The sequence below is a fragment of the Microtus pennsylvanicus genome, chromosome 1 (assembly GCF_037038515.1).
Source record: "Microtus pennsylvanicus isolate mMicPen1 chromosome 1, mMicPen1.hap1, whole genome shotgun sequence".
Lineage (NCBI taxonomy): Eukaryota > Metazoa > Chordata > Mammalia > Rodentia > Cricetidae > Microtus > Microtus pennsylvanicus.
This window is the reverse complement of record NC_134579.1, coordinates 52,490,221-52,514,372: the sequence shown is the minus strand read 5'-3', so window position 1 is coordinate 52,514,372 and position 24,152 is coordinate 52,490,221. Positions and strand designations below refer to the sequence as shown.

At 40.6% G+C, this 24,152-nt stretch overlaps 1 long non-coding RNA gene across 1 annotated transcript in view; it reads left to right on the top strand.

Annotated features, from left to right (window-relative positions):
* The window catches only part of LOC142839256 (uncharacterized), a 35,535-nt gene extending 12,357 nt beyond the window's left edge, over positions 1-23,178 (top strand). Inside the window, exons 2-3 of the long non-coding RNA XR_012908716.1 lie at positions 21,862-21,992; positions 22,726-23,178. This is a non-coding gene — a long non-coding RNA (uncharacterized LOC142839256). The remainder of the gene's footprint in view (positions 1-21,861; positions 21,993-22,725) is intronic.
* Positions 23,179-24,152: the final 974 nt, after the last annotated feature.

The window sequence follows — 24,152 nt, the reverse complement described above, 5'->3', positions numbered from 1 at the left end:
GCCAGTATATAGTGGGTGTTCTGTTACACTAATGCCAACAAGCTGAGAGAAAATATTGCATGATCTTATTTTAAAATGCAATGCCTATATTCATCGGGAAAATAAAGGGTTTGAGGTGTGTGTGTGTGTGTGTGTGTGTGTGTGTGTGTGTGTATTTTCATATGCATACCATAGACAGACTGTAAGAATTTTGTTCAGCTGGCTTTTTGGAGTACATTCCCTTTGGTGGGCTGCTTCACTCAGCCTTGATGCAGGGAGAGGGTCTTGGTCCTGCCTCAACTGAATGTACCAGGCTTTGTATACTCCCCTTGGGAGACCTTACCCTTTTGGAGGAGTGGATGGAGGTGGCGTTGTGAGGGCGATGGGAGACGGGGTGGGGGACAGGTTGGAAAAAAACCCAGGCTTCCATACACCTGAGTATGTTAATTAAGGAAAGGAGAGTTTCAGGCAGGACTAGTAGCCTGCTGTTGAAGGACAAGTGAACCTAGAGCAAACAAACAATCCGCATGCAGTCTTGTCTTGTTTTTGTTTGTTTTACACACTCTGTAAGTCCCTGTACAGTTAGGGTGGTATTTATAAAATTATGTTCTGTTACTAGTTCATAGCAAATGAACTGAGGCTGGGAACGACACAAAGCCGAAAGGTTTCTCTAATGCCTGACTCTCAGAGTCAGTCTTGTGCGGTTGTTGGAGCACCTTTCCAAAGGAAATGTGGCATGTGCAGAAGCATATCCATGCGTGGCGCGGGTCTCCCACGAGAGAAGGACTCACCCCCATTTGCTGCGGTCTGTTAACAAGCAGCCTGCAGCTGTCAGGGCTCCCCTGCCATCAGGTTTCTTCCGGACTTGCCTCAGCAGCCCAGAAGCACCCTCTCTAATGCCACACTCCTTCACGGGATGACACACATCAGTGACTGATCCTTGCTGGGATGCAAAGTTGTTCCGGGGCTCCTCTCCAGAGTTCTCCGTGGTGCTGGCGGAAGCTGCTGCTGAGCCCGTGTAGCAACCCAGCTTGCTCTGTCTTTTCTCTACAAATGCTTGTCCAAAGCACACTTCTTAATAAACAGCCATGACGTCAGCTGTGTTTGAGAGTCTCAAGAGCTGTCTCCTGCAGAGCACAGAGGCTCAGACCTGCCCTGCACAAACACGTTCAGATTTGATTTTCCCAGGAACGAAAACATAGCCGATCTAACACGCACCGAGTTTAAGAAACACATCTGGCTGCTGCTAAGTACACATGTGAGAACTGAGAAAGTACACCCGTTTTTGTCAAGCAAATACAAATATTTTGTATTTATATCTGCCTTTGGACATACTTAGTAGGGAAAGGGGGAAAGTCCTATGAAAGCCTTTGAAAAATCTGTTTCCAAGAAATAAAAGCCACATAACAGAAATCCCATAAAACTAAAAAGAAAACAGCAAATTTGAACTAGCTAAAAAAGGAGAGTGGATCACAATAGACTTGTTGAACTGTTTGTGTTCAGTAATATGGTAGCTGGGATCATTTCAAGATGTGACTCTATTACCAAAAAAAAAAAAGCCTGGACTAAATATTTTGCATAACCATATTTGCATTTCAATGCTACCTTGAGGAGGGTGGCTTGAAAAACTAACACCTAGCTAATCAGTGACAATGAGCCATCAGACTACATGATCCGCATAGACCGCACGATCAGCACAGCGCAATTTCCGAGGAAGAAGGGATGCATGCAGCCTCTCCAAATTTGGCTTGGGGAAGCGTTTGCTTCAGCTCCCTTGAATAAGCTACTGTCTATGGCTCACAAGGGTCCCGTTCTTAATGAGGTGGTACATGGCAGCAACACACTGTGAGTCCAAATAGCAGATGGCAACACTGTTGAGGAGCCTGGCATGCTGATGTCTAGCCACCAACTGGCAGCAATCATTATTAAACTGATTCATGTGCCCAGGGAAAATCTTCATAAGAGCCTCAGCAAATGGGAGCAGCAAGCGGCAAATGATCTGTTCTTCACATCCTCTACAGAGCTACCTATATTTTTAAAATGACTGTCCTCCAGGGCTGTCTACGTGAAGAATGGCAGGAAATGGGAACCGGAGGCCCTGTTCCTTTGCTGTATAGTCGCGTGCCTTTAAATGCGATGGCTGTAATTTCTGTTTGGTGAATAGCTCTGACTTGAAGGAAATAGCTTCATAGCTCTCACCCTGTGGACACATGGCAAATATATTTGGCGACAGGCAAGTGCTTGTAGGCTCTCCAAACAAAGGCCCTGTGTAAATGTTGTACAAATTGAATACTGAACACTACCTGTCTCAGATTATAAAGTGACGACCCAAGGAGCTCACAGTCCATTCACCTGAGACAGGTAACTCACCCTGAATGAAAAGCAGACCAATACAACTAAGGACATTACAAAACTGTTCTCATATAAGGGTCTTTCCGCAAGAAAATCTTAGTAGAGCTCATTTTGAAGGCTACATATTTACAAATCAAAATAATTAGCAGGTAACTTGCTTCTCTTCAAATAAACGGATCTGTGTTTGTAACCAGTAAAGCCAATTTATTTATTTGTATGTAAAGCTTTTTTGAAAAACAAAGCTCTGTTTCACTTACTTATAAATCACAGCCACTTAAGTATTCAAAATTCCTAGCTGTTTTATAAATCTTCATTGAATTATTTTCCTAAAATTAAGATAACAGACTTTATCATGCTTATAAAGAAGAAAGCAGCTGAGGCAAGGAAACGGCGCAGACAAATATCAGATGTTCTATATGTTGTCATTATGAATTTTACTATGTTTTTATAGGGCATTTTTTGTTCGAAGTATTTTTTAAAAATCTTCTTTAAGAGTATTAAAGGGCTAAAGGATGTATCAGAGGACCTGGTAACCTGAGTTCAATTCATAGGAGGTGAGAACCAGTTCCCTCAAACTGTCTTCTGGCATCTACATGTGCGCTGTGGTTCTAAGGCTTCCACACAAAATAAAAATTAGTAATTTTCAGACTCTTAAGTGTTAAAAATCCCTTATTAGTCTGACAAACTTGTCCAGGCTGAGGTATCATTTACAAGTTCTACAGCATGTGCTCTTCATGTCTTTGTAATAAACATGAGAATGATTCTCTTTCAGAGCCCTCCCCCCCCCGACAATAAACCTCAAAGGTAAACTTACACAACCATCACTTCTGATCTCTCACCCTTCCCCCGAAACAAGGAATTAAATTCCAAAACTAATCACGTTTTAATATTTGAGAGCAAGAATCTCAGGTCAGTGAGTGATCTGTACTTTCTTCAAGTCCTGGTTACTTTCAAAAAATAAATGAAGCCAATGTCAAAGGTAAGATACCCATGTCTTGCTCTGCATGAGAAAATAAATGTATTAAAGCGAGTATGAAATGGGGACATCCTACTCTCTTAAAACGGAGGGAATCTCTTAAAACACTGAACAACCTACCATGACACAAATAGCTGCTTTTTAATTGTTGCAAAAGGCTAGGTATTGTGTCAGTAGGCTACAATGGTGAGTGTTGACCTGTAAGTACTGATAGCAACCAGCAATGTGTCTGGGACAGACTAGGTTATAGCACATGTTTCCATGTATTCTAATGTGGAGATTTGAAGGTGAATAGGTATATTGCAGCAGTGGGGTGCCAGTCAGCCCTGTTACCAAGATATGGTTATTTGTTTTTCAGATCAGGTGTGTTCTGAAATTTATTTAATGAATGAATAAATATGAGAATAATAATAAATAATTGCAATAATGACTACCTGGAGATTAAACAGTTTCTAACATCCTATCAAAAGTGGTGTAACTATCACCACTCTTATCTCTTCAGAATAAGGAATTGAAGTTTAGACAAATCACTTGCTCAATTACATGTAGCCACTGAGTGTCATAGCCAGGACTTGTGTACCTGACGTCCTACCTGTAGGCAGGTTCCCAACTTAATGTTGTACTTTCATTGACGTGATGGCAGAACTATGAAATGCTATTTTTCTTACAATTAAAAAGAAGACTTAACTCTTCATCTGAAAAGCAGAAATGAAAATATCATCAGTCTACTTTCCACAAGTCATTAATTTAGACTAAAACCATAATAAATTTGAAAATATGAATTGCTACCAAACCATGAGCAGTTCCCATTCATTCACTATTACTACTTTGAGATGCTGCAAAAAGAACTGAATGAGCAGAAAATCTTACAGACTGAGTATTGGCACAAAAGGAGACAAGGAAGATCTAAAACATGTATCTCGAACATACCTGTTAATTGGGGAGGCTGAAAGAGTGGCCACACGTCATCTAAACGGTAGTGAGCATCAGCTTCATAATTATGGAATTAAAAGTTCACTAGCTTCACCTATTTTCTTTAAAAAAAAACAGGATGACAAAGTCTGGGGATGTTATGAAATATAATTGGTGATTTTACAGGTAATTTGTTTTTTGTACCTGTGTGGTTTACCTCTCATTGATCCCAGAGACACTACAATCAGCACATCCCAGGGATGGCTGGCCATAGAGTAGGCAGGGGAAATTGGGTTAATGAGGAAGCAGGAAGCAGACAACGCCAGAACCTCTTATTCCTTAGAATGCACTTGTCTTTATGCTGAAGTCAAGCAGACCCTTAGGAATTCTCAAGTTCACTTCCACTGTTAGATTCTGGATTGTAACACAGTTTCCCTCACAAGTTCGGTTTTTATAGACAGGGTTGATCAGGGTCAACTTTAATTCTGAGATATAAAACTTTTGCCATGGGCACTGCTTTGCTTTAATAGCAATGAAACCATCACATCTCTAGGAAGAGCAAAAAGACTTTTTAGTGGTGTTCGGGTCCATTGTGAAAGTTTCATTGACATTTAATGTCACTCAAGACATGGAATTAAACATTTTTCTTTCTTTCTTTCTTTATTAAAGATTTCTGTCTCTTCCCCGCCACCGCCTCCCATTTCCCTCCCCCTCACCCAAACAATTCCCCCTCCCTCATCAGCCCAAAGATCAATCAGGGTCCCTGCCCTGTGGGAAGAACAAGGACCACAGACCTCCATCCAGGTCTAGTAAGGTGAGCATTCAAACTGCCTAGGCTCCCACAAAGCCAGTACGTGCAGCAGGATCAAAAACCCAGTGCCATTGTTCTTGAGTTCTCAGTAGTCCTCATTGTCCGCTATGTTCAGCGAGTTCGGTTTTATCCCATGCTTTTTCAGACCCAGGCCAGCTGGCCTTGGTGAGTTCTTGATAGAACATCCCCATTGTCTCAGTGTGTGGGTGCACCCCTCGCTGTCCTGAGCTCCTTGCTCATGCTCTCTCTCTTTCTGCTCCTCATTTGGACCTTGAGATATCTGTCTGGTGGTCCATTGTGGGTCTCTGTCTCTGTCTCCTTTCATCGCCCGATGAAGCTTAATATTCAGGAGGATGCCTATATGTTTTTCTTTGGGTTCACCTTCTTATTTAGCTTCTCTAGGATCACGAATTATAGGCTCAATGTCCTTCATTTATGGCTAGAAACCAAATATGAGTGAGTACATCCCACGTTCCTCTTTTTGAGTCTGGCTTACCTCACTCAGGATAGTGTTTTCTATTTCCATCCATTTGTATGCAAAATTCAAGTAATCATTGTTTTTTACTGCTGAGTAGTACTCTAATATGTATATATTCCATACTTTCTTCATCCATTCTTCCGTTGAAGGGCATCTAGGTTGTTTCCAGGTTCTGGCTATTACAAGCAATGCTGCTATGAACATAGTTGAGCATATACTTTTGTTGTATGATAGGGCCTCTCTTGGGTATATTCCCAAGAGTGGTATTGCTGGGTCCAGGGGTAGGTTGATCCCGAATTCCCTGAGAAACCGCCACACTGATTTCTAAAGTGGTTGCACAAGTTTGCATTCCCACCAGCAATGGATTAGTGTACTCCTTTCTCCACAACCTCTCCAGCAAAGGCTATCATTGGTGTTTTTGATTTTAGCCATTCTGACAGGTGTAAGATGGTATCTTAAAGTTGTCTTGATTTGCATTTCCCTGATCGCTAAGGAAGTTGAGCATGACCTTAAGTGTCTTTTGGCCATTTGAAGTTCTTCTGCTGAGAATTCTCTCTTCAGCTCAGTGCCCCATTTTATAATTGGGTTGATTAGCCTTTTACAGTCTAGTTTCTTGAGTTCTTTATATATTTTGGAGATCAGACCTTTGTCAGTTGCAGGGTTGGTGAAGATCTTCTCCCAGTCAGTGGGTTGCCTTTCTGTCTTAGTGACAGTGTCCTTTGTTTTACAGAAGCTTCTCAGTCTCAGGAGGTTCATTTATTTAATCAGGTCCTTAATGTCTGTGCTGCTGGGGTTATACGTAGGAAGTGATCTCCTGTGCCCATGTGTTGTAGAGCACTTCTCACTTTCTCTTCTATCAGGTTCAGTGTGTTCGGACTGATATTGAGGTCTTTAATCCACTTCGACTTGAGTTTTGTGCATGGTGATAGATATGGATCTATTTTCATTCTTCCACTGATTGACATCCAGTTTCGCCAGCACAATTTGTTGAAGATCCTCTCTTTTTTCCATTGTATACTTTTAGCTCCTTTATCGAAAATCAGATGTTCATAGGTTTGTGGGTTAAAGTCAGGGTCTTCTATTCGATTCCATTCGTCGACTTCTCTGTTTTTATGCCAATACCAAGCTGTTTTCAATATTGTAGCTCTGTAATAAAGTTTGAAGTCAGGAATGGTAAGGCCTCCAGACGATCCTTTATTGTATAAGACTGTTTGGGCTATCCTGGGGTTTTTTTTCATATAAAGTTGATTATTGTCAGGTACTGGAGAGATGGCTCAGAGGTTAAGAGCATTGCCTGCTCTTCCAAAGGTCCTGAGTTCAATTCCCAGCAACCACATGGTGGCTCACAGCAGTCTGTAATGGGGTCTAGTGCCCTCTTCTGGCCTGCAGGCATACACATGGAAAGAATATTGTATACATAATAAATAAATATATAAAAAAGTTGATTATTGTCTTCTCAAGATCTGTGAAAAATTTTGATGGGATTTTGATGGGGATTGCATTGAATCTATAGATTGCTTTTGGTAGAATTGCCATTTTTACTATGTTGATCCTCCCAATCCAAGAGCAAGGGAGATCCTTCCATTTTCTGGTGTCTTCTTCAATTTCTTTCTTCAAAGACTTAAAATTCTTGTCAAATAGATCTTTCACTTCCTTGGTTAGAGTTACCCCAAGATATTTTATGCTATTTGTGGCTATCGTGAAAGGTGATGCTTCTTTGATTTCTCTCTCTGCTTCCTTATCCTTAGTGTATAGGAAGGCCACTGATTTTTTGGAGTTGATCTTGTATCCTGGCACATTACTAAAGGTCTTTATCAGCTGTAGGAGTTCTTTGGTAGAGTTTTGGGGGTCGCTTATGTATACTATCCTATCATCTGCAAATAACAAAAGCTTAACTTCTTCCTTTCCAATTCGAATCCCCTTGATCCCCTTATTTTGTCTTATTGCTATTGCTAGAACTTCAAGCACTATATTGAAGAGGTATGGAGAGAGTGGACATCCTTGTCGTGTTCCTGATTTTAGTGGGATGGCTTTGAGTTTCTCTCCATTTAATTTAATGTTAGCTGTCGGCTTGCTGTAAATAGCTTTTATTATATTTAGGTATGACCCTTGTATCCCTAATCTCTCCAAGACCTTTATCATAAAGGGATGTTGAATTTTATCGAATGCTTTTTCAGCATCTAATGAAATGATCATATGGTTTTTTTTTCTTTCAGTTTATTTATATGGTGGATTACATTGATAGATTTGCGTATGTTGAACCAGCCCTGCATCTCTGGGATGAAGCCTACTTGATCAAAATGGATAATTTTTCTAATGTGTTCTTGGATTCGGTTTGCCAGTATTTTATTGAGAATTTTTGCGTCGATATTCATGAGTGAGATAGGCCTGTAATTTTCTTTCTTGGTTGGGTCTTTGTGTGGTTTTGGTATCAGGGTAACTGTAGCTTCATAAAAGGAATTTGGCAATGACTCTTCTGTTTCTATATTGTGAAATACATTAAGGAGTATAGGTATTAGCTCTTCTTGGAAGTTCTGGTAGAATTCTGCATTGAAACCATCTGGTCCTGGGCTTATTTTGGAAGGGAGATTTTTGATAACAGTTTCTAGTTCTTTGCGACAAACAGGTCTATTTAGATCATTCACCTGGTCTTGGTTTAGCTTTGGTATATGGTACTTATCTAAAAAAATGTCCATTTCTTTTGCATTTTCCAGTTTTGTGGTATACAGGCTTTTGTAGTAAGATCTAATGATTCTCTGAATTTCCTCTGTGTCTGTGGTTATGTCCCCCTTTTCATTTCTGATCTTATTTATATGCATGTTCTCTCTCTGTCGTTTAATTAGTTTGGATAGGGGTTTGTCGATCTTGTTGATTTTCTCCAAGAACCATCTTTTTGTTTCATTGATTCTTTGGTCTGTTTTCTGTTAAAAATATTTTCTGGGCCTTTGAGCTGTGACTCTTCTCCTTCTTCTATTCCTATTATTCTTAGGTTTGGTCTTTTTATTGTGTCCCATATTTCCTGAACATTTTGTGATGAGTATTTGTTGGTTTTGCTGTTTTCTTTGATCAGTGCATTTATTTTCTCTATGGTGTCCTCCGAATCTGAGATTCTTTCTTCTATCTCTTGTATTCTATTGATTATGCTTGTTTCTGTAGACTCTGCTCGTTGACCTAGATTTTCCATATCCAGCTGGTCCTCAGTTTGTGTTTTCCTCCTTGCTTCCATTTCAGTTTTCAATTCTTGAACTGTTTCCATTACCTGATTGATCGTTTTTTCTTGGTTTCCCAGGGTATCATGTACATATTTACTCATTTCTTCAAACTTTTGGTTATACTTCTCATCCATTTCTATAAGGGCGTTTTTTACATGTTGTTTAAGGGACTTTATTGCTTTCATAAAGTCATTTTTTTTCTACTTCTTCTGTGTTAGAGTGTTCAAGTCCTTCTGTTGTAAGTTCATTGGGTTCTGGTGATTTCATGTTGTTTTTCAGATTGTTGGGTAAATTCTTGCCTTGGCGCCTGCCTATCTCTTCCTATCGATGCTATCTAATGGGTCTTTAAAACCGGATCAGGTTTTCCTGCTGGCCAGGAGCTCCGCTTACAAAATGCCCTTGCTCTGTTTCCTGGCTCCTGTCGTGGGCCAAGATCCCTCTCACCACTCAGAGGGGTCTTCAGGAATGGGACCAGGCTCCCTGTTCACCAGGGACCTCGACAATAAAAGGCCTACTTTGATTTAATTGTAGTGGAGCGATCTGTTCTAGGTGTTGAGCGCCGGTCCCCACTGCTTGTGTCTCTGCGCCCTAAACATTTTTCTTAATCTATGGAACCTAGACAGATTGACCCATAGGTATAGCTTTGGGGTCAAAATCACAGCAGTATTTCCATCTTGGTCCAGTTTCATAACAAATTAAAGACTCCGTTTTACCACGCTCATTAAAAAATTATGTGTATGGGGTTTTTGCCTGCTTAAATGTCTATGTGCCATGTATACGTTTGGTGCCCAGGGAAGCCAGAAGGAGTAGGAAGATCCCCTGAAGTCCACATGGCTGTCAGCTACCATGTAGGTGCTGAGAATAGAGCCTGGATCCTCTTAAGGAGTAACCAGGGCCCTTAACCACTGAACCACCTTTCCAATTCTAAACATGATCATTTTCAAAGCAGATATGGGTCTTGTAAGAATTCTTTGATTATCCAGGGATAATTGAAGAGGTTAGATAGTTTGGCACAGTTTCAACTGTCAATGTTGTTCGTCACTGGTTTGGTGATACCAAAATTGGCTGTCAATTTATTTTTTACTACTTTTTGAGTGAGCTGTCAAACCTACTCTACAGTTGTGAACTCCTCCCAGTGATCTCTTTACTTGGTCTTCTTTAGTGTACTATTACATAGACCCTGAGACAGGGCAAATTATAATGATCAGAAAACCATTCTCCTAGCCTGGAGGCTGCAGGGACTGAGGTTGCAGAGCTAGTGTCTGGAGAGAGCCTTCTTGTCCCATTAACATATTGAAGACAACCTGAGGATTAGAGGGTACAAGAGGAAGCTGAGCTTGGTACCAACTTCATTCTGGAAGGTAGGTGCCTCACATCCTAATCACCTCGGGAAGGTTTCTCCTCTCAATATTATAGTAGCAATTAAAGTTTTACCCGTGCTCTTAAGGGACAACTGTTCATACCACAGCACACTTTCGAGGCCTTTTTACAGCTTTATTAGATAATGAGCCCAGGGAATTGTTGGTTACTAAGTATATACTGTGAGTTTAGAATCCAGGTGTTACAGTTTGGATATTGAATGTTCCCCCCTTCAATTCATTTCAGATATTTAAGGTTGAGTCTCCAACCCAAGCTGTTGTTTGAAGACGGTAAAACCTTTAAGAGACAGGACCTAGTGGCAGCAAATTAGGACTCTGAGGATGTGCCATTGAAGGTGAACTAGGCTGGATGGCTATTGCTATAATGAAGCACCCTGACCAAAAGCAACTTGGGAAGAAGAGGGTTTATTTGGCTAACATATCCTGAGTCCCAGGTCACAGGGAAGCCAAAGCAGGAATTCATACTGGGTGGAAACCTGGGGTCAGGAACTAATGCAGAGGCCATGGAGGGGTCCTGCATCCTGGCTTTTCCTTCCTGGCTTGCTCAGCCTGCTTTATTATACAACCAGGACCACTAGCCCAGGGGAGACCCCACCCATAATGAGCTGGTCCCCCATCAATTACTAGTTAAGAAAATGCCCTATAGGCCTGCTTATAGCCTGGTCATATGGAAACATTTTCTCTATTGAGGATTTCTCCTCTCAGATGTCTGTATAACTGTGTCAAGTTGGCATCAAACTAGTCATCACAGATGGAGCTGTTTGAACTGGAGCACCTTCCTGCGGATGCCTTGGCTTCCTGACTGTGATGAGGTGAACAGCCTTCATCCACCACATGCTTCTCCCGTGGCAAACCATGCTACCACAGGTCGGGAGAGATAGGGTCAAAGTTTCATGGATTAAAACCTCTGAAACTGAGCCACAAGAAACTTTTCCTTTATATCAGTTATTTTTTAATCCTAGTGTTCATAATCTAATACATTAAAATGGTTTTTAAAAATACAATGTGAAGCCCAACCAGAGCTTCTTATTACCAAGAGTAATTTTAAGAAGAAAATAAGCATTGTGAAAAAGACATAAATGGTTCATTACAGTAATTCAGTCTGAATGCTTCTTCCGTGAAGGAGAATGGGATGAAGGATGCAGGGAGCACTCACTCATTTATCCACCTCAGAATCTCGGTGCTGCTTAACCCTTGCTCATCAGCCTCCATGATGCTGTGAACATGGTGACTGTGGAAAAAGAGAGCTGGTAATGAAATTTACAGCCAGACCTTTAAATGACAACACAAAATATTTGGACCTTATTCAAGGATATTTTTTGGAGACATTAAATAAAAAAAATCACCCATAATTGATATAAGAAGGTAGAGGATTTGTTAATGCACAGTTGGAGAGCATGCTGAGTGTCCACCATGAGTGGATGACCTCTAAAATGCTTACTGGTCGTGTTTGAAATGACAGAAAGAAAGAAATATGAAAATATCGACATACAAATAGAGAATCATTTCTGTGCCTCTGAAGTGAGACTATTAGGTCCACACTGACATAAAAAGACACAAAATGGCTCTCAAGTGAGACCATTAGATCCACACTGACGTAGAAAGACACAAACAAGAGGTGCTATGTCAATGCTCTGGGACTCCTCATAACGGTTCCATTTCCTATAAAGACAGGAAACTCAACAAAGTGCAAAGCTCAAGTCTCTAACCTTATCAACTGTGTTGGTTAGTTTTCTGTCAACCTGATACAAACTAGGGACATCTGAAAAAGAGAACCTCAACTTAGAAAGTGCCTCCATCAGACTCCCCTGCTGGGAAGTCTGTGGGTGAATTTTCTTGATTAACGGTTGATATGTGAGGCTCCAGCTCACTGTGGGCAGTGTGACATGTAGGCACTGGTCCTGGGAGGTATAAAAACACAGCTGAATGTGAGCCTGGAGAGTCAGGAACAGCGTTCCTCATTCCACTGTGGTTCTGCTTCAGTTCCTGCCTCCAGGTGCCTGCTTTGAGTTCCTGTGCCGAGTTTTCTTCATGATAGACGGTGACATGTAAGTGTAAGCCATATAAACCTCTCCCTCCCCAAGCTGCTTTGGGTATTGTCTTTATCACATCAAGAGAAAGCAAACTAAGACGTCAACACTTGCGCTTACAGAGCTATAAACATTTTGATTTTAAAACTGTACATGAAATCAATGTCAAGATGATTGATAGCAGCCTATCTGACAGACTCTTGTGCCGAGCAGAATCACATGTTCATAATTAATCCTCTACATTGTCGACTCTTCCCAACACTGTCCTGCATGTCATGTCTGCTCCAATGCTGTCTGTGTCTTCCTTAAGGATGTGCAGTTTGCTCTTCCCTTACACTTGCAATCAGTTAGCAAGTACTGAAATCCCTTTCAGAGTCGCAACTGACAAGACATACTCTTCTAATTTTCAGCCAGGCCCACTTCTGTGTGATGATGCACTCTAAAGAGACTGGTGCTATCTCTATGACAAACAGCCCTGTGTGTGTGTTTTCATTATAAAAATATCCACCAAGAGCATGGCATTATTCAAGGGACACGAAAGCCCGCAGAACAAGTCAACAATGAAAGGGCAGCAAGACAAGACAGATGTTTCCCAATAAAAACAGGGGATGCATTTCACTGTCTGTGGGCAGTAGGGAGGTTAACCAACAAGATACCTAAGGTTAATATGAATACTTTCCCAATGCATCTGTACATAACTCTGGTTAGATATAGCAGCACACAGATACTGTATGCAGCACATTCTACCCTCCCCCAAAGTGATTACCCCACTCCACCCCCAACTCCACTCGGTCACTCCTTCGCTTAGTAAAGTCAGAAATCTTGGCAGCTCTTTGTTCTTTTGCCTAATCCCCCATACTAAAATTTTCTGGATATATTGCACTGACTAAATTTCTGTAGGTTTTTATATAATATCGCTAGTTGTTTTCCCTGGTGCTGGTGCAAAACCAAGGGCAGGTTCTTTATCAAGGCCAGTTAATCAGAGCATTGTTTCCATTTGTCCTTCTCTCCTTACACTCTTGCGTTACTCAGTCCCTCTACCTGGAATGATTCCACTGTGATAAGCGTTGAAATTAAGGGAAGCACACAGAATACCAAGACTGCTCAGTAGAGGATGCTCCCTGATACCCCTAATCTGTTCTTCAAGTTCTTGCTCTCCCCAATTTCTATAGCTTACATGTCTACCACTAGATTTAATAACCTTATTGAAGTTAGAGACATTAGCTCATGAAGCACAGTACACTCAAAACCATCTACCACACACACATGCACATGTGTGCACACACATACACACACACGCAGAGTTATTGTCAATAGTAAAATCACTATGCTCCTCAGATGACCTCAACACTTTATCGTATGAAGAACTCTTGTCTAAAAAGATCACCTTACAAATCACACCATTCATACCTGGAATTTCTTTAAACTTCCAACTCCCATAGAAAAGATTTGTCAATACCTTATTCTCTAAGCTTCTGAGAAATGTATAATAAATGATTCTATCTAAATATAATGTGAATGTAAAATAGCCAATAGAATTTCTCTAAAAATCTACCAACTCTTCTATAGAAAATATTAACCAACAGCTTATTTGCTAGGCTTTTTATAAATGTTGATTAAATAAGTATATTTAAACATATGATTAAAATAGCAAGTAGAGAATTATGATACAGAAAGCCTTCTACCTATTCTTTCTCTAGAGTTTTCTGTTACTTACAGAAAGGGAAAATACATTGCTGAGACACTGCGGGTGGCGGGGAGGGAGGCTTCATTTTCTAAACTCTGTAAAATATTTTCTAGGCAAACTTTGTTCAAAATGAAAACATGCTCAACAAATATGGTTTAAAATTCCTATATTTGAGTCTATGCTATTACTAGTGACATTGGAATTGTTTGATTCTTGATATGCTGAAATGCTTAACCAACACACACACACGCATATTCTGTTCTGATTAAGATACAGCACACTGCTGTCACAGCATAGAATCACAGTCAAGCATGGTGGCACCTGGCTTGGAATGCCAGCACTTGGCAGACAGAAGAGAGAGGGTTGGAAGACTGGGCTATGAAGGGAGGTCTTGACTCAACTAAGTACAACAAAACAAAAGGTGACAAAATTAACTCTCATTGAGCAAAATGACTGGGGTCGAAGGAATGTCTCAGTCGTTCAGAGAGCAAGTACTACTCTTGCAGAGGACCAAGTTTGGTTCCAAGCTCCCTAGCTCCTGGGGGCTCCAATTATCCTTATGTTTTCCAGGGCAGCTGCACTTGTAAGAACAGACTCCTACGTGAATAAGCATGCATACACATACGTGTGTGTGAAAGTCTAGTTAAATAAATAAATTGATCATTTTTTTTAAAGAAATGACAACCAATGCTAGGAAGGCTATAGGGATAAACAACCTCTAAACACTGACTAGAAACTTAATTCAAAAAGAAACCATCATAAAAGCCTATAATGAGAAATATAATAGGTGCCTATAAAGCAGAATCTGTTCATGTTGGATGAAATATGGGTCTTGTATAGACTTTTCTCAGGGGACGGGAAAGTGTGCACATTCTCAGCCAATTCTTGGTTTGTTTCCAAACAGTCTGACAAGTGTCATACCTAATACATGTGTGACTACATCAATCAATAGGGTTTATATACCAGGACTGATAAACAGAAGATTTCTGTCTTAAGAATGTTCAAAGTCACTTCCAACCTCAGCCACGCATGAGAATGGAGCTGGTAGCGGAAACAACCTTTTGCTGGAAAAAAAAAAGAAAAGAAAAAAGAAAAACTACAAACGCTGGAAAAGTATATAAATCAACCAGTTGAAGTCCTTGGCAGGAAACCAGCACAGGCAGGACCGCCTCACTCTGTGAGGGGCGCATGTATGGCGCACGACCCCCGCATGCTGTGGCTTTGGTGAGGACGTTTTTTTCAAACTGTGATGGGGCCCGGAGAGAGCTGCCCTGATAGACGGTCTGATGGGACCGAGGAGAATCTGGTCTGAGTTCAGAACTGCCAAGACAACTTGGAACGGAGCCTCCAAGTCTCAGGCTTTCCTGAGGAAATGAAAGTAGGAGTCCAAGCCACCTTCAAATGCCTCTCACCTCGTAGTAATGTTCCATGCTGATAGAAATCTAAGATGAAACCGGCACAAATAATGACTATTAGATAATTGGAATTAAACTGCTCTCATAATAGCAACTAGTATTTCTTAATATGAGTTCAATAAGATATAATATATATATTGTAACTAAATAAAAATCACTAAAATGTTTTTTCGGTATTTATTTATTCAATTACTTAGGGTCATGGTATGTGGAAGTCAGTATTTAGGAATCCATCCTCTGCTTCCATTGGGTGGGTTCCAAGGAGTAATCTCAAGTCATCAGGCTAGGAAGCAAGGGCCTTTAACATAGAACCGTTTCACTGGGCCGAGAGAATAACTTTAAATGTATAGCTATACCATTTACTTTTTTCATCTCTGCGTGCAAATATCTACCAAGAAGCAACTGAAGAGATGTGTTGAATCTTGGATCGTGGCTTGGTGGTAGGTCATGGTGGGGAAAGCATAAAGGAGGGTGTGATCCTTGGTTGTGAAAGCAGATGAGTGAGGCCGCTAGCTCACATCTCCATGAGAACGCCAAGAAGGAGGGATGCCAGCACTGACCAAGCTTTCTCGTTTCCCCTTTTATTCCCTCTGGACCCTCAACACATGGGGAAGTGCCCAGTGTGTCCAGGGTAGTTTTCCATCTTCAAAGAATCCTCTTTTGAATATCCTCCTTGCACACCCAGAAGTGTGTCACCTAGAAGATTTTCAGCCCAGTGGGGTGACAGTGGATACTAACTATAACAATAGCTAAAAGACCAGTAAATGGAATAAGAATTGCCTGACTAAAACTATTAAAAAAAGAGTCGATAAAGAACCAGGAACAGAAAGAACACAGAAAAGAGATAGCATAGATTTAACTCAAACAATATTAGCAGTTACATGAGATGTAAAGAAGCCGAAGACTTCAATCACAAGACTATCGTGTTGATTTTTGAAAAATGCACCAATGCTCAAGTATGTGAGCTATTTCTTAAACAGAAGGCCTCAGAAAACTTAAAGGTAAAAGGGATAGAAAAACACATGACAAACAAATATTAAGAAAGCTCATGTTTGCTTTATTAATACCAAAGTAGACTTTGAAGGAAAGACAAATGACAAAAGAATCAAGTATTCTGTTTCCGATATAAAGACAAAAGAGGCAAATCGACAGTCATCCTTAACAATGTACCTACAGCTGACAAAATGATCAAATAAAGATAATAAAAATAACCAAAATATGTGAAAGATAGCCCACCACCCTCCCTAACTGGCAGACAGACACTATAGGCAGCAACCTCTTAACATAGTTTTGCCAAATGCATGTGGACATTTATCCTGATGCACCGAAGCAAATCCTTATTTATTCCAGAGAACTGGAGACACGGAATGTTTTCTGATTAGTAAAGACAGAGACTTAAAGACAATTAGAAAACTCTTAAATGTTTAGAAATTAGGCAACATGCTTCTGTATAAGCATGAGCATGCGGGTAAAATGCAGCCGAAAGCTTCAAATCCAAATTCTTAGTTTTCTTAAAGTGATCAGCTCTTCACCGGCCTTTCAGAAGCAGCTTTTGGGAAAGTTTGAGGAGGTTTCTGCCAGACTCCACTTCTTTAATCTAAAATAGACCTCTTCCCCCAACTACACTCCTACACTTATTTGGAAAGAACTGTAAAACAGCCAAGGTCTTTCTTCGTTTGCTGCCTAATAAGTTAGCATGGCATCATTTTAACAACACTAGCAAAACGCATGAAACTTCTCATTCAAGTCCTTAATTCTCCGGCGTCCCTGATTCCTGTGTTTCCCAGTTCCACAGGGGGACACAGAGAAATTCAAGAAGACCCAGCTCACTGTGATAATTACCCTCTCTGTTTCCCTAATCCTGGGTTTTCTTGCGTGCTAGAATAATAAAATCTTAGACAAACCAGAGCACACTGCTCACCCTTTGCACATGGGGTTTGCATCACAGCTGATACACCCTGAGCTCAAGAATCAGCAAACGTTTAAAGGAAAATGCTCTCAAACCTGCCTGTGTTTGGGTCTGGAAAAAGATCTTATCTTTATTATACTGGACAGCAAACAAATCTCCTCTTTTTTCTGGTACCCAGACCCAGCTTTTATCTTCTGAATCTATTTACCATGTAAACACACTTGAAAAGATACGCCAGGATGAAGCTGTAAATGTGTCTGTGAAGAAGATGTGCAGAAACGCCAGAAATCTGTGCAAAACTGCTTCCCATCAGTACTTCAGTTAGACTATAGTGCAAAAGCAAATCCAGAAATAAAATTATAGTGCAGCTGTCATTGGGTCATCTCTGTCCTAATCTGCAGGCTGGCTTTGAAGTTGGTAATGCCACATTCTTCCAGACTTTACCAAGTTTCTCTAATTAAAAGTTCAATATAAAATGTTTGTTCATTATTTTGAATAGAAGTATATGATAAAGACACATAATTCTACTTAAAAAGATGACCTGCCTCTCAATAATGATTTCCTATTTTATCTCAGTAACAAGAATTTAATAATAGATTTTTTTCTGCTGTCTAGATCATCAAGAATATACTCAATAAATCTCTCTTGTTGAAAGGGTGTCAGGACCCACTAAAAAGTAAAGAGGGAATTTAGAAATGGGAAGGGAGGGTCGACAAAGTGCTGTATTTCTTTTGCAAGATAAAATGTACGCTATAAGATTAAACTGATTTGGACTTTATGGAAAGGGAACAGTCAGTTTTTTCTGCATTTCATTAGCCTGCAGACTCCAGTGACTCATATTAACTGTAATAACCTATGTCTCCCTGCTTTTCCCAAGCCTGTCCTAACTGTTCTTCACTATTCAACGCTGGGCACACACTATATATCCCAAGATCTCTGGGTCTCTAAGCCTCCCGCCACACTGGGGATCTGAGGTCAACAATATACAAACCTATGTCGTATTATATTACAACATTAGATTTCTACCGATGCCCAACAAAGCACAGGGAATGCCTCACAAATTAGTTTTCTCTCATTTCTACAGGTCTAGTGTGTAAGTCAAATGAGCTCTCTGCACAGTATCACCCAAGGCTGAAATCAAGGTGCCACTATGCTGAGCTCTTCTATGGAGCTCCTAAGAAAAATCTACTTATTCAGATTGTTGCCAAATGTGATCTGAGGCCCATATTTCCTCTCTGGCTGTTAGCCAGGGACCTCTCTCAGCTCTTTAGGCCACCTGCAGACTTTGGCACAAGGCCTCTTCCTCTCCCATCCAAGAACAGTGCACCAAATCCCCCTAAGCCTTGAGAACCTCTATTTTCCTCTTCTCTTCCCATCTATAGACAACCCCCCTTTCAAAAGGTTCATCTGATTGGGTTACGATAGCCCAAATAGTCACTATATTTTATGGCCACTTAACCTGAAACTTTAATTGCATCTGCAAAATCTCTTCAAAGCAGAGTCTAGATTAGTTTTCAATAGAGAACTAAGGACCAAAGATCTCAGGATGGGAGGGAGCATTTTTAGACTCTTCCCCACAATCATTACTGGGATACAATCTATTTCCCTTTTTCCCACTATGGTAAAGAATTGTTTGTATATGTATTATTTTTAGAAAATCAGGTCTTGGTGTATGTGTTTGTTTGTGTGAGTGAGTACGTACAGACTTTTTCCTTTCTGCAGGACTTATGCCCATATCTCATGGCACCCTGAATACAAGTTGACTGAAAGTACAAATTTTAAGCATTTTTTCCATATCACAGCCATATAGATATAAATAAGGTTTTGACCCTGTGAGGTCAAGCTGTTTAGAAATTTCCTGTTTCACAGAAAAATGATCTTTGGGGAAGTGGCATTACCAGTACACAGGGTGTGCTCAGGCGTGTCTGAATTCTAGTTTATTATTGAACCTGCTCCCTTACCACATTTACAGACCCTAGGTATGGGAACTGCAGGCTTGTGTCCATTTGAACACTGTGTCCATTTAACTTCTGCTCTCTGAGAAAGTCTGTTTCCTGCTTGTGGCTAAATGTGTGATCTGTAGTTTGAAACAAGTGGGGATTTATGTGTCCCTGGTTTATAAGAACAAATTACCACTCAACCTAATACATTTCCCCCCAAAAAAAGACAAGTTGAAAAATAATCGGTTCAGTCTACAAAGTGCTCTGCAGGTCTCAAGTGCAGTGGAGCATCAGGATTCTTTTATCCCTGTGCACAGTGGAAAATAGGAGAATCAAAACAGGAAGAAAGCTTGTATTATAGGAAGGGTGGATGTTACTCTGGATTGCCAATGTGATTGGATTGGGAACATCTAAGAGATTGGACAACACTTCTAGGTATTTTTCCAAAACGAAAGAGCAAAGAAGGAAGACTAGCCCCAAACACAGGTGGTTCCATGATAAATGTCACAAAAGGAAGAGCCTGCACTAACCAGATCCCCCAACCCCTTTCCCCCAGCCCCACCCTCGCTCTTTCTGTCCCTCCTTACTGCCTACCTTGAGGCAATCTATTTTGCTCCTCCATGCCCTCCCAATCATGATAGACTGAAGCCACGCATGAAACTAAATCCTTCCGTCTCTATGTGATTTCTCTCAATCAGTTGTCACAGGGAGAGGAAATCTGGCTAACACAGCGATGCAGTTGGCTCTGAATGCTAAATAGTCCACTTGTGTTTTGAGACTGAACCGGGAAAAAGACCAAAATAAATGGAAGAACAAAAGCTCAACTCCTCCAACCAATCTTTTATTTCTGAACTTTTGATTGGTCACAAGTGTCATGTGAAATCATCCTCCTAAACACCTCCAGTAAAGGACTTAGCTCCGGTAACCAAAATAGAGAAAGCACATTGGGGTTTCCCTTCAGTCTAAGAGCCATGTCTTGTCTGTCTGTTAAAAACTGAAATTTGGGGGCTGGAAAGGTGGCTCAGTGATTAAGAGCACCGGCTGCTCTTCCAAAGGACCTGGGTTCAATGCTTAGCACCCACATGGCAGCTCAGGCTGTTTTTAACTCCAGCCACAGGGTATCTGACATCCTCTCAGTGACATACCTGCAGGCAAACCACCAAGGCTAAAAAAATAAAAATAAAGAAATAAATATGTATCCTTTGTTTTGACTTCTGATTGCTTTAAAGAGTGGAAAAACAGTCAAGTGACTTACTTAATGTATTGTATTTTTAAGTAGTTTTTCTGTGTGTTGGATATTTTATGCCAACTTGACATAAACTGAAGCAATCTAAAAAGAGAGGACCTCAACTGCGAAAATGCCTCCCTAGGATCCAGATGTAGGGTATTTTCTTAATTAGTGATTGATATGGGAGGGTCCATTGCATGGTGGATCATGCCATCCTTGGGCTGGTGGGTCCGGGTTCTATAGAAAAGCAGGCTGGGCAAGCCATGGAGAGAAGCCAGTAAGCAGCACTCTTCCCTGGCCTCTACATCCAAGTTCTACCTTGCTGGAGTCCCTGTCCTGACTTCCTTCACTGATAAATGGTGATCTGGAAGTGTACAACAAATAAATTCTTTCCTCCCCCACTTGTTTCTGGATCATGGTGTTTCATTGCCGCAATAGAAATCTCACTACGGCATCCCATTAAACCAACCATTTGATGAGCAGTTGATAAACTAAACCAACAAAAGCAAAAAATTTAATTTCAAGTTTTTATTTTTTCTCTTATGAGTCTCAAATTACTTATATGGAAGAAAATTGTATGTGTGTATATGTGTGTGTGTGTATATATATATATATATATATATATATATATATATATATATATATATATATATATATATATACACACATATATATATATTCATTCCAGGCTTATATTATTTCATCCCTGAAGGATTCTAAGAACTAGGTTATATATCTATGCTATGCTCAGCAAACAAAGATGATATACCACCTTGTATAGTTCTGTTTCTAACCAAACATGGAGGAGGGGTTACTGAGGGGAAAAATAAAGTAATCAAGGAAAGGAGGGAGGTAAACCATGGACCTGCGAGGGAAAAGAAAGCCTATTACTTTCTGTAAATAACTAAGGTAATAAAATGAACTTTCCTAAGAAGAAAATCAAGTGTAAATCACTGGCAGACAAGCATACAAATCCTTCTCATATATTTACCCAGCTATGGATTCTCAGAGCTTGTGCAAGAGTTATGATTTGGCTAAAGTAAGAGATAACTTCCCGTCACGGAAATGTTAGCTTCGGTTAACCACAGACACAAATGAGCTATAAGCGTGATTGCTGGGAACCGTTAAGAACGTCGGGAGGCAATTGTGAATGTGGGGGCATGAAGTTAAGCAGACTCATATTTGGAGTTTGGTTATACTCATATTCGGTGCATAAGCCATTTCTCTTTTAAAAATTAATTTGGTTAATTTATTTATATGTGAACATGTATCTGAGCACCCATGCCACGGTGCACACATGGAGATGTTAAAGGGAAGTGTGTTCTTGCTTTCCACCAAATGGGTCTGAGAGAGGGATCGAACCCAGGGCAACAGGCTTAGCAGCCAGTACTTTGTTTGACCCACTGAGCCATCTTGCCAGCCTGTCCACAGACGATGTTCCTAGGTTCTCCAAACTTCCATTTCTTTAGTGGTGAAGTAGAAATTACATTTTTTGTTTTTGTATTAGACAAACCTTTCATGGATTTCCTTTCTTCTTCTTCTTTTTTTTCTAGATCAGTATGGCAGAGACTAACTAGATAGTCCTGTAACTTAGCAGATGAGAAGAGAGAGAAAGAATGCAGCACTGGCCGGGCGGTGGTGGTGGCGCGCGCCTTTAATCTCAGCACTCAGGAGGCAGAGGCAGGTAAATCTCTGTGAGTTCAAGGCCAGCTTGGTCTACAAGTCGAATTCCAGGACAGTCAGGGCTGTTATATAGAGAAACCTTGTCTCGAAAAACTAAAACAACAACAATGAAAAAAAATACAGCTTTTTGTCCACTTTATAAATCAATAAATAAGAAATCTGGGTTTATTGTTATTTTAATGAAAAATATAGCAATGTTTTACAAAAGTTTTACATTGAGCAATTTAGAATTTTAAGATCAAAATCTAATATGTAATTAACCACTCCATGCTATAATATATAATAGCTTTAATTTTAAAACTGTCATGCTCACAATTTTACTACTATTAAAAAGAAAACATGGCTCCGAAACATTATCTGTAGGTAATCATTAGATTCTCTCTCTCTCTCTCTCTCTCTCTCTCTCTCTGTGTGTGTGTGTGTGTGTGTGTGTGTGTGTGTGTGAGAGAGAGAGAGAGAGAGAGAGAGAGAGAGAGAGAGAGAGAGAGAGATTCCTAAAACTTTTTTATGAGGGATCAAGAAGACCGAGTTGGAGAGGGACAGAGCGGGAGAGCAATGAAGGAGATATCTTGATAGAGGGAGCCATTTTGGGGTCAGAGAGAAACCTGTGCTAAGAGAAATTCTCAGGAATCCACAAGGATAACCCCAGCTAAGACTCTTAGTATAGTCACGAGGGTGTCTGTAAAAGCCTTCCTCTCTAATCAGATTAATGACTATACTAATTGTCATCATAGAACCTACATCCAGTAACTGATGGAAGCAGACGCACTGATCCACAGCCAAGCCCTGGGCTGAGCTCCTGGAGTTCAGTTGAAGAGAGGGAGGACGGATCATATGAGCAAGGGGGTCAAGAGCATGATGGGGAAAACCACAGAGACAGCAGACAAGACCTAGTGGGAGCTCACACTCTATGGACTGACAGCTGGGGAACCTGCATGAGACCGAAGTAGGCCCTCTGAATGTGGGTGACAGTTATGTGACTTGATCTATTGGGGAGGGGGTGACTAGCAGGGGTACCAGGACCTCTCCCAGGTACATGAACTGGCATTTTGGAGCCATTCCCTATGGTAAAATACCTTGCTCAGCCTTGATACAGGGTGGGGAGGAGGGGATTGATCCTGCCTGAACTTGGTCTGCTAGACTCTGTTGACTCCCCAAGTGAAGCCTTACTCCCTCTGCGGAGTGAATGGGGGTGGAGTGGAGGGAGGTGGGGAGCGGAAAAGGGGGAGGGAAGGGGAACTGGAATTGGTATGTAAAATGAAAAGTACATTTTAATAAAAAAATTAAAAAATAAATAAGAGGATGAGATTGGAAGAATTCTGGAAGAATTAATGTGTAAGAAAAACTACAGCATGGTCCCGCTAGCTGCACCATGTGTTCCAGGAGAAGTTACAGAATGGAAATAAAGTCACATATATGTTTTAAAAAAAAGAACACACCTTTGATAGACCAACTCTCGTCTACCCTGCTCTAGTACCTGGGAAAGCTGTCATTGGCTACAAAGCATAAATCTTGTACTAAACACGTTTAGCATGGACCCTTAAAGAAACGGCACTGGGAAAGAGAGGATTGATGGTGCTTATTGATTGTCAGAGTCTAAAAAGTGGCTGTCCAAAAGTTCAGGAAAAGAAAACGAAAGGGAACAGGAAAGTAAAGAAAGCCCCAGACTTGCTAGATGGAAAAGTCAACTGCTTCTGTCATCTAAATCATAAGAAGGTTCGGTTTCAATAAAGATGAAGCCTAGAGTCCTGGCAGACTGAAGGACTCAGACTTTGAGTGTAAAGTCATAGAGGGTGTGGTTTTCCTACTCTAGCCTGGCAGCTCCAGGGTTGATACCACTAAGCGGAGTTAATGCAATGAGGGGTTGAAAAGAGAAAAAAACAACTGAGAAGTCTTTGAATTTTAGTGGTTACATGGAAATGTAGGAAGATGCTAAGTTTTTAAGAGAAATATACTAGCAAGTTCCAAGAGACAGAAAAGTTTTGAGTTTTGACACTAAATTTGGGTTTCCAGCTTCCACGAGCAGGTACTATTCTTTAAGGTGCACATAGCCAGAAAGGGTGAACTCCCAATGCCCGGATCAGAGGAATCCATGAAGAACAATAACCTGGGAAGAACCAGCTAGCAGCAGTTACCAGAAGCAATAGACAGAGAAAACACA